This window comes from Anas platyrhynchos, chromosome Z (assembly GCF_047663525.1).
Source record: "Anas platyrhynchos isolate ZD024472 breed Pekin duck chromosome Z, IASCAAS_PekinDuck_T2T, whole genome shotgun sequence".
NCBI lineage: Eukaryota > Metazoa > Chordata > Aves > Anseriformes > Anatidae > Anas > Anas platyrhynchos.
In genome coordinates, this window is record NC_092621.1 from 36,872,238 (window position 1) to 36,885,805 (window position 13,568).

The following is a 13,568-nucleotide window of genomic DNA, read 5'->3' on the forward strand; positions in this document are numbered from 1 at the left end:
TAAAAAAATAGGTAGAGAAGCCAGGCCTGTGAGACAAGCTGCCCCATGAACCTTGTTATTAAAAACCAGAAACCGACCAGGGAGGAAACCAGACTGATGTTCAGGTTTTGGATGGGCTTTAATTGCAGCTCATACCAGTTTACAGCATCTCTAACTGGTTACACGTGGGAAAGAGCTGTAGGAAGGAGTTTCACAGGCTTGTGTTCCAGAGATGGCAGAACTACTTCTTTGTAACATTCAGGAACCTGCTGTTTTCCCCTATCTTAAGAGGATCTTTAAGCATCTTCAGATGCTTCCCAAAAAGGGACAGTCGAAAGTCTTAGATCACCATATACCCTTCTGGCTTTCAGTTAAACACAGTGCCAGCTGAGCAAGACAGAAATATAAAGGCCTTCTGTGCCTGCAAACTCAGGAACAATGAAAAAAAAAAATGTTGTTTGCAAACTCCCATCATATAGCAAGGAGGTGAGTAGGAGTTTGTCAAGAGCAAATTGTGTCTGCCTAATTTAGTTTTCTTCTGCAAAAGGGTATTTGCAGTCCCTGTGACTATGGAAGAAAGTGGTATTACGTTAGATTTTTGACACTGATAAGATTTCTAGCATTGTTTGACAGGATGTTATTATAAAAGTGCTAGAAAACCTGGGTTTGATGAAAATTCTGTGGATTAGTGTGAAATTGTTTCGATAGCTGCTTCTGGGCTGTTCTCAGCGGTACATTATCAAGCCTGAAAAAGGTGTCAAGTGACATTCAGCAGGATCTTTTGGTCAGCTTGCCTTTAGTTGTTCAGTAATAGCCACATGGAAGGTATTGGTAAACTGAAGTCTGGGAAGATCCACGAGCACCATCAAAAATAGGTCTGTAATCCAAATGCAGCTTGCTGAATTGTAGAAAATAAATCAAAATTGAGTAATAGTGAAGGATTATATATAGGCATCATCAACAATGCTGGTTGCAGAAAAACTAGGGAAGGAACAGTTCTTGCAAGAAACTGAAGGATTAGTAAATCAGAAGCCAAATATAATGCAATGTGACATCACTGCATTAAAAAGGAAAAAAATACAACATCACTGGGAGAAAATCAGACCTGTAAATCAGTCAGAAATCCTTTCCCTCTGCCTGGTGTTAGTTTTTTACAATGTGACTGGGGAGCTGGACTACTCACGGACACCAAACTTCAAAAGGAAGCAGGAAATGGCTGAAGAGTGTCTGGAAAAGGATAGCAATGAGAATTAGTTGGAGGAACCTGGCCTATATGGAGAACTAGGCTCAGTCAGCCTTAAAGGACAGCGTGAGGTGGGCCTTCATGGGTTGTAAGTCTGCAGAAGGGAGCTTGCAAAGGTACAGACTGGGCCTTAGGAGAAATGAGGTGAAGAAGGCACTGGGATAGAGTGACTGGAGGCTCAGAGCTTCTCTCTCTTGATGGAGATAGATGTTTAAGGAGCAGTTGGAGAAACAGTCTTGTAGGTCATAGGCATACCTGCTGATCCTGCCCTGGGACAAGAAGTGTCCCAGGGGTGGTTGGTGGCAGCCCAGTGAGTCAGACAACTAAATGTTTTCCCACTCATTTCTATGCTTATGCATGTGGGCTGGACACAAAATGAGCTGTGGACAGAGATGTAGATGAGGACTTAGTCTCTGCCAGGGCAATCAGGCTTACCAACTGTAAATAAGAGCATCTGTGTTCTCCAGAGAGACCGAGCTTTGTAAATTGTCTGTGCTTCTGCCCGTTTCCTATAAGCACAGCCATGGATACTAGACCTCTGTGTGCCTGAATTCTCCTAACTTAGTCCACATACTTTCCCATACTGCAGGAGACCTAATGCACTCCTCCATTTACTGGGTTCAGTTTTGGGCCCCTCGCTACAATAAGGACATCGAGGTGCTTGAGCGGGTCCAGAGAAGGGCGACGAAGCTGGTGAGGGGCCTGGAGAACAAGTCCTATGAGGAGCGGCTGAGGGAGCTGGGCTTGTTCAGCCTGGAGAAATGGAGGCTCAGGGGAAACCTTATCGCTCTCTACAGATACCTTAGAGGAGGCTGTAGAGAGGTGGGGATTGGCCTGTTCTCCCACGTGCCTGGTGACAGGATGAGGGGGAATGGGCATAAGTTGCGCCAGGGGAGTTTTAGGTTGGATGTTAGGGAGAACTTCTTTACCAAAAGGGTTGTTAGACACTGGAACAGGCTGCCCAGGGAGGTGGTGGAGTCACCATCCCTGGGGGTCTTTAAAAGACATTTCGATATTGAGCTTGGGGATATGGTTTAGTGGGGACTCTTAGCGTTAGGTCAGAGGTTGGACTCAATGATCTTGAGGTCTCTTCCAACCTAGAAATTCTGTGATTCATCATTGTAATTATTTTAGGGGTCTCAAGTGTTCCCCCCTGGATCACAATTTAATTTGGAAGGGGTGCCCCAACTGACTGAGAGAAAACATGCTGTATGGCATAACTTCTTGCTGACCATGACACACTTGACTGCCAACGTTGAAACTAGATTGTATCTGTCACATTATCACATATGTTAATTGGTTCAGTCTGTGACACAACAGCATTTGTCTTTCTGAAGTACTCAGTGTCAGCTTTTAAAGTGTCAAAAAACAGACTCCTTTTTAAAGTACACAACCTACTTCTCTGGATTGTCTTTAGAATTCTAAAAGGAGCTCTGAAATCTGCAATTTTCCTACATAACTTAGTAGCTAACCATGTCTCTTGTGTATATGTTTGACTAGAATTCTTTGAGTTCATTAATTTTTATGCCTACTTCTACCAGAGTCTGAAAATGTCTACTTAAATAATCTCAATTATCTTTGAAAAGTTGCCAGAGGCGTTACTCTGAGTCCTCTCCGTAGCATCTCACAAAATATTGAGAAGTACTATGGTTCTGTCTCTCTTCACATTATCCCAAATATATTTGTTTATGTCAGGATTCCTCCCTCAATGCCAAAGTAAGTATAGTCCCCTTATTATTTTTTTTTCATGGATTTTGTTAATTCAGTTAATCCTGCAAAATGAATTCTTTGTTTATCACATAAATTATATGATACATATTCTTATGCTTACAAAGTAACCAGCTTAATACATGCTAAAAAAAAAAGGAAGGAAAATATGTGCAACTCACAAGAGCAAGAATAAAATTCTAAAAATGTTGTTTTAGTGCTCATGTTCTGTATAACCTTCATATGAGCAGGAAACCTGGAGAATTCAAGGAATCCAAAGAGTCTAGAAGTGCTTTTTGAATTACTTGAAAAGGACTGGATAAAACATAAAACATTTTGGTCGAGAATAAAACAATGCAATGCAGACAGGGCATGGCAAATTCTTGTGATAAAAGATACATTATCAGTAAATGTTTTAAGTACAAAATGAAAACAAATGTGTGAAAAAAAATAGACTGACATAAAAAGATAAAAGCAGATAGGGAGACAGTATTTTCTGTCTGAATAGGTTATAAAAAAAGATGAACCTCACAGAGCAGACTTGAGAGATTTGGAAAGCACAAGTTCTAGGCTGGAGGAATGCCATCTGTGCAAAAACTGTTTTATTACTTCAATGACTATTAATAAAGATATCTTGATCTGTGTAAGACAATTGGATAGGGTAATACCCAATAAGGTAATTAAACATGAGGTTTAAAGCTTAGTCTCATAGCATCTCACAGGTTTTTCAGACATTGTCCTATCTTCCCTACCTTGTGTCTCTGGCATTACCCAGTGTCTGATTGGCCTGATTATTACTGAACTGTAAAAAAAATAAAAGGCCTGCCTGTATGGTTTTGCTGAACTAACAATTGAATTCCCATTCTGTTATGCCTCCAGTTGTTATTTAATTTCATGTCCTGTATCATCCTCTGCTAGATGCTGCAATTGCCCTGTGATCCTAGATCTCCATTATTTCTAGCAAGGGTATGTAAAGAGGTCATTTCCACCTGGTTTGTTCAAGTTGTGAACAAACTGTGTGCAGAAAACAAAGGCACCAGTCTGAAGGAGTGGACACAAGCAGGAGAGACCCAGAGGCATGGGCAGCCAGCTTGAGTGCAGCCCGGTTCTGGGTTCTGGCACAATGTCTTCTTATTTTATGGGAGAGCCTTTGGAGACACTCTGCATGTTAACTGCTGATTTTCTTCTTCACTAAGCTCCCAAATGCTGATGTCCCAAATGGCTGGTAGCATAAGCTGTGGTGGGGTGAGCTCTGGCTGTCTCAGAACTTCCTGCACGCTGCCCAGGCAAGAAGAAACTTCACAGCCTCTTTTGCAGGGTGCCAGAAGGAGCCTCCCTAGCCCTTAAAGAGCCCATAAGGAGCTGAAAGACATCCCTGTGACTTTTTAAAAAATATAAATTTATTTAAATACATTTCTGTTTCAATTATTATTATTATTTTAATAAAAAGAGAGGGCTGTGGAGGAAATGACTGTGAGCTCAGGGAATTGTTCCACTGACAATAAGAAACTAAGCTGCTTATGAGAGAAATGGGAAGCAAGCCATGAATGGCAGCCTTACTGGTAGGTAAAAGGGAAAAAGTCGTAAGCAGACAGCTGCTTAGAGACAGACTGCGAAGGGAAAAACCTCAAAGGAGAAGTGGGAATTGTAAGGACTGCGGGGAAGGAACATGACCTATTTTATTGAAGAAACCCATCCAGCACTGCGCTGTGATTCTCCACATGAGTGTGTTGGGGTGATGTGCTCATTATGCTTCTGTCTACAGGGACGCGGTCGGCTTACCTGACAGCACACTGAGCAGCGATCACAGAGTGCTGAGCAAACAGATAACCAGATTCAGTGTCACACTGTCCCAGCTGCACACAGTGTCTCTGCAGAGGAGTGGTGTAGTCTCTCTTGCTGACTGGGGTGCCTGGGCTATCTCTGCTAATTGCTTTGCTAAGTCTTTGCTGATCTTGCTTGCTAAAATGGTCATGGTTGACTGAGACAGCAAGGTATGAAGTCTGCTTTCAAGAAGTTATAGGAAAATAGGTCTGGGAAGGTTCTTCATAAGTCACCTAAACCACCAGCAGCTCAAAAGCAGAGTCAGCCCTTCAAAGTATCCCAGGAAAACACCTGTCTAGCTTGTTCCTCAAAACTTGCTGTGCTACAAGTACCCACATCTGCTCTTGGTTCCAATCAGAACAGAAGGACCACTGGACAAGCAGGCTGCAAGTGTCTCACTATCAGCACGTTTATATTGTACAAATAAGAAGGTTGCAGTGGGGGAAGGCCTCTCTGCTGGTCCTGCACTCACATTTCTGGCTGTGACAGAGCTTTAAGAGCGCTGAAGCACCCTGGTTAATGTGCCAGCTAATTTTCCACCTGTGCAAACTATAGTAAAAGGCATGAGTCTGGCAAAGTCTGGGGAGATTCCAGCTTAGGTTTGTCTTCTAAATTAAAACATAAAAAATAATAATAGAGGAAAGAAAAAGGAAATAAGACATCACTAAAGGTACTCACTAAATTATGTGATGCCTATTATGTCATCCTGTAGAAACAAATAGGTGCAGGGATAATATGAGTTTAACTAAATCCACTTCTGCTGTCCAAATAAAACCTGACCCATGCAATGGCAGCTATCTCTGAAGTCTCATTATAGTATTTGGAAAAAGTCAACGCAAGAGGTAGCAATGCAAACAATAGATTATTTCAACACCTGGGCTGAAGCAATCTGTTTCTGGAACATGCCCTTTCCAGTTTTACAAAATAGGATGTTTTATCTTGGTTTCTGTAAACACTTGGCAGACATCAGGGGCATTGGAAGAATGAAATGTTAAACCCATGAACAACACCATAACCTGTCCTAGCCTACTCGCCTACTCCTTGCCCCTCAGTATATGCTCTTTAATACTTCTGAGTTTTGTCAGAAGTCTTCAGTTTTGTAATTTGCAATGCTAGTACAATGCATCCCGAGCTCTCCATCTCTAAATGCTATAACTTTTGGTTTTCCTGGCATTCATGGAGCTGCTGATTTTTTTTTTTTTTTTTTTTTTTTTTTTTTTTTTTTTTTTTGGTGTGCCTATGTTAAGTTACAGGCCCACTTTTGAAAGGTGGCATGAAGCAGAGGCTTCCAGTGCCTTGAAAAACAAATGACCAATGGGACTGGACTGGTGTATCATATTCGTGTGATAGTTGTATGGATCCAGATCCCACAATCCATGCACAGAACTCAGACAGATCATCAGGGAGTGTGAGTGTCCCTCCACTCATTCAGAATTAAGTCCTTTCCATCTCTTGTCTCCTGGTTCTAAATTACAGCATGATATCAATTCCCAGAGAGTGCATGCTTCTTTTAGAGCTGCAGGAATGTGCCCTTCTCAAAATGAGGTACATACATCAAAGGTTTAGAGATAAGGAAACCTGCACCAGGTTTCCACCACAGGGTGTCTTTACTCAGCTGAGTTCATGAGCAGCAGACTGGGAAAGCAGCAGTCGCCTCCACAGGCACAAGTGAGAGGAACAGAGATAATGACAGGGAGCGATGCCTTACAGGGCATGAAGCAAGGCACCCAGGAAAGGGGCAGCTACATCTGTTACATCTGTCAAACAAATGCTCAGTACTTACTTCACGCTCCGTGTTCATTTCATGTCATTTCCCAAATTGTGATGGACAGCACTATGTATTTTCACTGAGGGAAAGCGATAATTAGTCTGGGGAGTGGAAGAGCCCAGCACGCCAGAGAAGAATGGTTATGTTTTTTAGCTTGTCTGCACAAAGGGAGAAAAGCAGTACAGAGGAAAACATACAGGAAGCTAAAAAGAAGACAGCATTGTAATTGATGTTGGTGAGAGCGTGCATTGTGATTTACAGAGGCTGTGGGACCCAGCAGCTTTGTCCTTTGGACTCAGTCTTCAGTGTTTTTTCCTCCAATCTTGCCATTCTGTTTTGCTTGTTACCCTGATATGTGGTTGTCCAATCCAACATTTCTTTGAACTTCTCTTTTCCAATCTCTCTTTCTCTCTGCACAAATAAAATGGCTATGGCCTGGCTTCTAAGGCAGTATCTGTGGCAGCAGCTATTCAGTCTTCAATTCTTTGCCTGTCTAGTGGCTGCTTTACAGTGACTGTGGAACTGAAAACTAATACAGACAGGATACACATGATACTTTCTAACCTGTTGTTACTGGTGGCAGTTCGTAGCTGTAGTGCCTGGAGGCCTGGTAATACCTACATAGCCTAATAACCAGTTGTGATTGCAGTGGAGCTGGGGCTGTGCCTGACAGGGCACTGCAATTAGCAGTAAGGCACAGAGGTGCTGCAGAGCCCAGGGCAATGAGACCCAGCGCAGGGTGAGGCGCACGCTGGCTATTCCTGAGCCTTGCACAGAGTGTACAAAGCACTAGAAATTATATTGTAAGCTGTAATGCAAAAACCTCTCAACAAGGAATGATCACCCTGGACCGAAAGAGAAAGGTGCTCCCCACCCCCAACCCCCCCCCCCCTTTTTTTTGGGTGCTAAATCTTTTGATTTTTATATGGGGGGGGGAGAGGAGGGAGAAGGGAATCAGTAATAAGTCTAAATATGTCTGTCCTCAGACCCTATGAAATGTTGCTTTATAGCTGATAATTACCAACAATAAAGGAGAGTAATTAACATAATTTTTAAATGTGTATTTTAGCTGGTCAGAAATTAGATGCAAGGACTAGGTTTTAGTATGGTGTTCAATTACTTTTTTTCTAATAAAACTGAGCATTTAGATAAACAAATAATTCTTACAATTTTAATTAACCACTGCTTGTTTCTTGCTTATATAGCACTAGAGATGTGTACTATCTGTTGATTTCTTTCTGTAAGCTTAGGTATGGTGTTTGCAATGCAATTCATTGTCTGTGTAACTCACTGGTAACCACAGTAATCTAAGATATAGCATAGGCAGCAATGACAAATGTAACAGAGTGGAGGACAGACTGGGCAAAATCACAGAAGCCCTTCCACCCAGCATCTCTGACTGGCATTTGTGGCAGTTCAAATGTGTGTATCACAGAAAAGGCCCCACATGCTGCATTAGCTATGTTGTTTATTGGACCCACACATGCTTCAGAAGTATTTGCAACCTTGGGAATTTCAGCCCATTTAGTGTCTTAGCTGGATTAAAAAATGGAGGGGATAGAAGTGCAGCAAGAACTGTCACTTTTTGTTATCATTTACCTTGAATTGGTGGGTTATAGCATCATGATACTGTGAAAAATAATACTGAAAAAATCCCTGGACTGTGGAAGTAGCTCTGAAATTAACCACCATGCCAGGTAAAGTATTCAGTGGGAGCCTGCATCAGGCTCTCCCTGTGCAGAGCTGTCTCTGTGTTCTTTTTATTTTAGGCAGAAGTGGCATAACGGAATACATGATTGATGCTTAAGCTGTACCTAGCAATAACCACTTTATCTGGAAAGGACTGACATCTTAATTGAAAAATCTGAAACAATCTGCAAGTTTTACTCTGTTATCATTGCTCCTCCCTTCTTTGACTCCAAATGTTATAGGAGTAGGATGACTCACACAGCAGAAAACTGTGGTGAACGTAGGCATGTATGGAATTATTTGTCATGGTACAAATGGGCTTCTTAAAAGGTTGACCTTGTTTTAAAAACAGAAAGATCTAATAGGTTTTACAAGTTCAAAGCAGAAATGAATGGATGAGACATTGCTTTCTAGATTTACCACAGTACAAAGGATGCATGATAGCTGATAGAAAAGATGAAACAGCTCCATATATTATGTAGCATAGATACTTTGTTTCTTATGGCACAGGATTGTGTCTTTTTTCAGAACTGGAAGATGTTCCACTCCCGTTAAATATGGAAATGTTATAGTTTTGTTGCTTCTCATCGCTCATCTAGTGAAAGCAACCATGATACGCAGACATTCAAATTTGTTTTTCTCAAATCTCACCTTATGGACTCTATAGGAAGCGTGGGTATTGTTCATTTTGTTTAGCTTTGTGGCAAGGAAAAGGGGGGGAAAGGGGGCTAATCATAGCTGCTAACTACTGTTGGGTCTGGGCACCTCACAAACAGCTCAGCCACTCCATGTGACCTTCCAAAAACGTTGGTGTGATCTGTGTGATCCCCCTAGCACAGCTCCAGGGGAAGTGAGTTGCTCTCTGAGGCTGTGATTTTGCAGGTGTTGCTCCCACACCATGAAATGTCACTGTAGGGAATGGACAAACATGGGAACTTGACCTTTCATGTGATTAATAAAACAAGTTATGGGGGCTGTAATGGTTTTTGTTCCTGGCTAAATAAATGACCAGTGGAGGGTTAAATCCAAGCAGCAAAATATTCACCTTTTGCTTTTGCCTTTACCTTAGCACCACCTGTAAGTTTACCTTCACTAGATTTATCATCAATCATATGACTGACTTCTGGCTGCTGCTGTTCTTCAGATAGCAAGAAGGATGATGGATGATGCAAAGCCTGACAGACATTTTAGTTCCATCCAAGTCATACAAATATTCTGTCATTTGAGTCTCTGTTGTCTTCACATGAAACTTATCAGCACCAAATAGGACCTGCAATAACAACCTTTTCTCTTTATTCCTCCATTGGAAAGGCATTTTAAAATGAAGCAATAGTTGACAACAATTATTTTTCTTTCATGGTCTGTTTGGTACAGTTTGCAAATGACTCAAATGTATTTGTCATTCAGGACAGAGTCTGACATTTTTATTTCCTGAAAACCATAAATAGACCTAGCAGTATGAATATCTCTACAGGGTAATTGTAGTAACTGGTTGTAAGGGGTACTTCAGAAAGATCTCATTGGGCTTGCTTCTAGATAAAGAATGGTAAACTACTAAGATACAGTCTGTGAGGTTAGTTGGGTCTAGCAATAACTTTCTGAGCACTACTGAGAGCATTTTGTTGTTTTAGGTGGTGGTAATTTTCATTTGTTGAGGATGTCTGGTTTTAAGTGTTAGCAGTGCTCTTTTCTTTATCACTGGGATGTACCCGTGGCATCAAATCTGCAATTAGAAGAGTCATGGGGAAGCATCTGGCAATTCTCTTAGGCTCTTCAAGGGAAAGATAGGAAATAGAAGTCTGTTTATTGGAGCTAAATTTGGTGTGCTGCCACTGTTGTCAAAATGAGTTTGTTGAAAACATACAGGACTGCTTCTAATCTGTGAGCTAGATTATTCATTCCTCACTGCAAGAGGTGCTGGGCTTTAAGATAAAATAAAAACTCAGTTGGTGAGGGTTTATGATGCAAACGCATGAAGCCATTACTGTGTGACTGGCGGGGGAAGACTTGCTGCAAGGATCCTCCTACATTCAATCAGCCTCAGGCTGTGATAAACATCTATTGAGTCTAATCCTTTTCCCACTAGATACCCATAAGAAAACCAATGAGACTGGCAGATAACCATACATTTCCATGGAAGTTAATCACTAGGGAGAGAGCTCATCTTTTTTCTCCCTCAAAATATGCTTGGCTCTACTTTAATCACAAGGCTGGCAATTAATCCAGTAGGCAACCTTCCAAAATGGATGACTTTACAAATATGTCATCATCCATCCAATTCAGATACAAAGGTCATCTTTCTGCTTTTTTTATTTCAGATATCTTCAGTAAGAGAAATCAAGTGTTAAATTTCCTTCATAACATAATCCCTATGGTCTTTTAAATAAAAAGTTAGGGAATGCTTCCTAACATATAGGAAGTTTCTCCCTCTACTTTAGCTGAAGAAACCTGTTAAGCAAATAAAGGTCTCTGACAACCAATAGCCTTTGATGGTACTTTAAAAACCCACATGTTCATGTATGTTCACCCACACTTTTGTGGGTTCACCCACCCACGTTCATACCACATCTCAGATGTATGTGGTATAGCACCAGCAGAAGGGTGGGCCAAAAGTTACCCATTACAATGGAGCATGATATGCAAACTGTTTTTTTTTTTTTTTTTCCCCTTGTTGAGGAGTTCTCACATTTCTTCCTGTTGGGAGGCTAATTTTATTCCCAGCACTGCCAAATCACCTGGGATAACTATCAATCCTCCTTCCCATGCTACCTGCCCATGGCTGGTGCACCTCTGGGGTGGTGCCTGCCCCAGCCGCCAGCCTGAGATTTGGGCAGGAACTTGTAGCAGACATCCCATGTGTTCAAACCCATAGCCTCTGATGCTTCACAGTGTCCCTTGCCCCATATATTACTTGCAGGACTGCTGTTACAGGAGAGGCTTTAGTCACTGTACAAGCCAGCCAGACAAACAAGGAAAGCAAATGGAGCTCCGTGAACTGATAAGGTCAGATGTTCCGTAGTTCTGTGTCTTACACACAAAATGAGAGACTTTGTGTTGATAAGGTATTTATAAGGTCTCTGATTCTCCCTTCCATGGCTTCTCCGTGTCTCATAGTGCAGAATGTGTTTCACCTCATTTTAAGAAGAGGCATGTGATAGCAACCATTTCATTTGCCCTCAGGTGACTGCTTCCATGAAGCTCATGGGAACTGCATTATCTTCAACACCTTCACCATTCTGTCAAATCTGAATGAAACTAGCCAATGAGTAAAATAGTAGAAAAAAATCCTGATGGTAAGAGGCTCAGAGACAGGTATCCCACCTTGTTTCCTTAAGAAATCATTGAACTTTTGAAAAGGAAACAGAGAAGACTGAGAGATCTGAGTAATGTATTTCCTATTGATCCCCCAGTATTTTGACTGAAGTGGACTTCATACTGTCAGGATATTTCTTCATTACACCTTGCAAGGATGAAATGATTGTATAAAATGAGCAATATCATAATATCATATCACAGGATGAGTTTTTCCCTACAGCAAAGTAATGAATTTGAACTCAATGTACTATCTCCCTAGTCTTTTGGTACATTAAGAAGCACTGCACAGATAAATTGTACTCATCTGTGGATGTTTTTAATCTTTTGTCTTCACTAATTGATTAATCTTGTTTTCAGCTCTTCTGTAGGAACAAAAATGTTTTTGCATCAAGATTGGTAACATAAGCACAGGAAGTGCCAGACATGCTGCTTCCTGGGATTGCACAATGTACGGAGGGAAACAAGTACTAGATTGATATTCAAAGGAAAAGCACTGACTGGGTGTATGTGACCAAAAGGCTGAAAAGCCATTAAAAACAGTAAGAAAGTTGCAGAAGATAAAAAAAACAAAGGGAAGTATTAAAGGTTGATAATATTTGTATGAAACTAGTGACCAGCACCAGACGGTGTGTAAATGTGTAGTACCCAGACACTGGGGAACCAGGGAAGAGAGTGAGCATTGGGAAACGGGGCATAGAAGGTGTGAAAATTGCATATACAAGCGCTCTCCTGTTTGCGAGATGCCCGCCATTGCAATCACAAATAAAATGTTACTTCACCAAGATCCTTTCCTGAGCCTGTGTTGTTGGCTAGCGAGTGTTTGTCACACTTGGTACAACCTCTGAAAGCAGCAGTCCAACAAGAGGTGGACTCTCCCCCTCCTCCCCCCTTTACCTTCTCCGTCTTGCATCTCTCTCCCTGCTATGTTGTTCTCCCCCTGACCCCTTCTGTCTGTGACCATGGGGTGATCATCTCCCAGGTGGCAGAGTTGTGCTCTCTGAAGCTTTAAGCTATCTCTGAGTTCTCTTTTCTGAACTTTCCCCATTGTTGTTTGGCCAAAAACACTGAAGGTAAAGTGGATAGATGGTTCTCCAGAGATATTCAAGGGGCATTATGCTCCCCCACTTCTCTCCCTGTGCTGTGAATCCCAGGATTCCCAGTATTGCCCCTGACCCAGATAGCATCCCACAGTCAGGGTAACACAAAGCCCTTTTCCAGCCTTAAGGTCGGAACATTCTTTATCTCCAAAGCAGAAAGACCTTCCTTCGGACATAGTAATGTAAAAAGAAGTACTTACGGAAATGCACGATGTGTTTCTTTGGATAAATGTCTCAGGGACAAGAGATAATCATTTGTCATAGGTTTTCACCAGCTGCCATTAAAAGGAAGATGAAATGCACAAGAGTGTATGGTATGAGGTTAAAGAGACACAGGTAGCAGGAATGCTATATTTGAGAGATGCCATCTACCTCAAACCTGTTTTAGCAGAGGGTGTCCTATCATTTAGAGTATGTTGCACTGGTTTCCTGCAGTATCTGATTTTTAAAGTGTGAAACTATCTCAGCCTAATAAAGCAGATGGAAAATACATGTGTTTGGTCTGTTACATTTTCATCCTGCATTAGCTTTTACATTTCAGTTAACAGGGTAGAAAGATGATAATGGCCAATGCAAAGGAACCAAGATTTCCTGTCCCATTGGCTTATGTGTCCCTTCTTGCTGTAGTTCAGAGAAAGGTGCTGTCTTATGCCAGAGGAGGCTCTTGCACTAAAGTAAAAATGCTCACAACTCACAAATATGAGCAACTCTGCAGGAGGCTTTAGTACAAAAAAAGCAAGTGTTCAAACATTTAAATGGCTTCTTTCATTGAAATGAAATGAAATGAAATGAAAAATGACTTCTTCATTTAAATGGCTGCATAAATGCAGATGAGAGGAGCTGTGACGTCAAGAACTCACTGTGCTACAACTCATGGGCTAAAAAATATAGGTAGGCAAGACAGTTATACCAGAAAATACTTAGACCTTCAGCAGTCTGATGGACA

At 41.5% G+C, this 13,568-nt stretch overlaps 1 protein-coding gene across 1 annotated transcript in view; it reads right to left on the reverse strand.

Moving 5' to 3' along the window:
* Positions 1 to 13,568, reverse strand: part of SLC24A2 (solute carrier family 24 member 2) — a 162,307-nt gene that overhangs the window by 21,403 nt on the left and 127,336 nt on the right. The gene's annotated exons all lie outside the window — the stretch shown is intronic.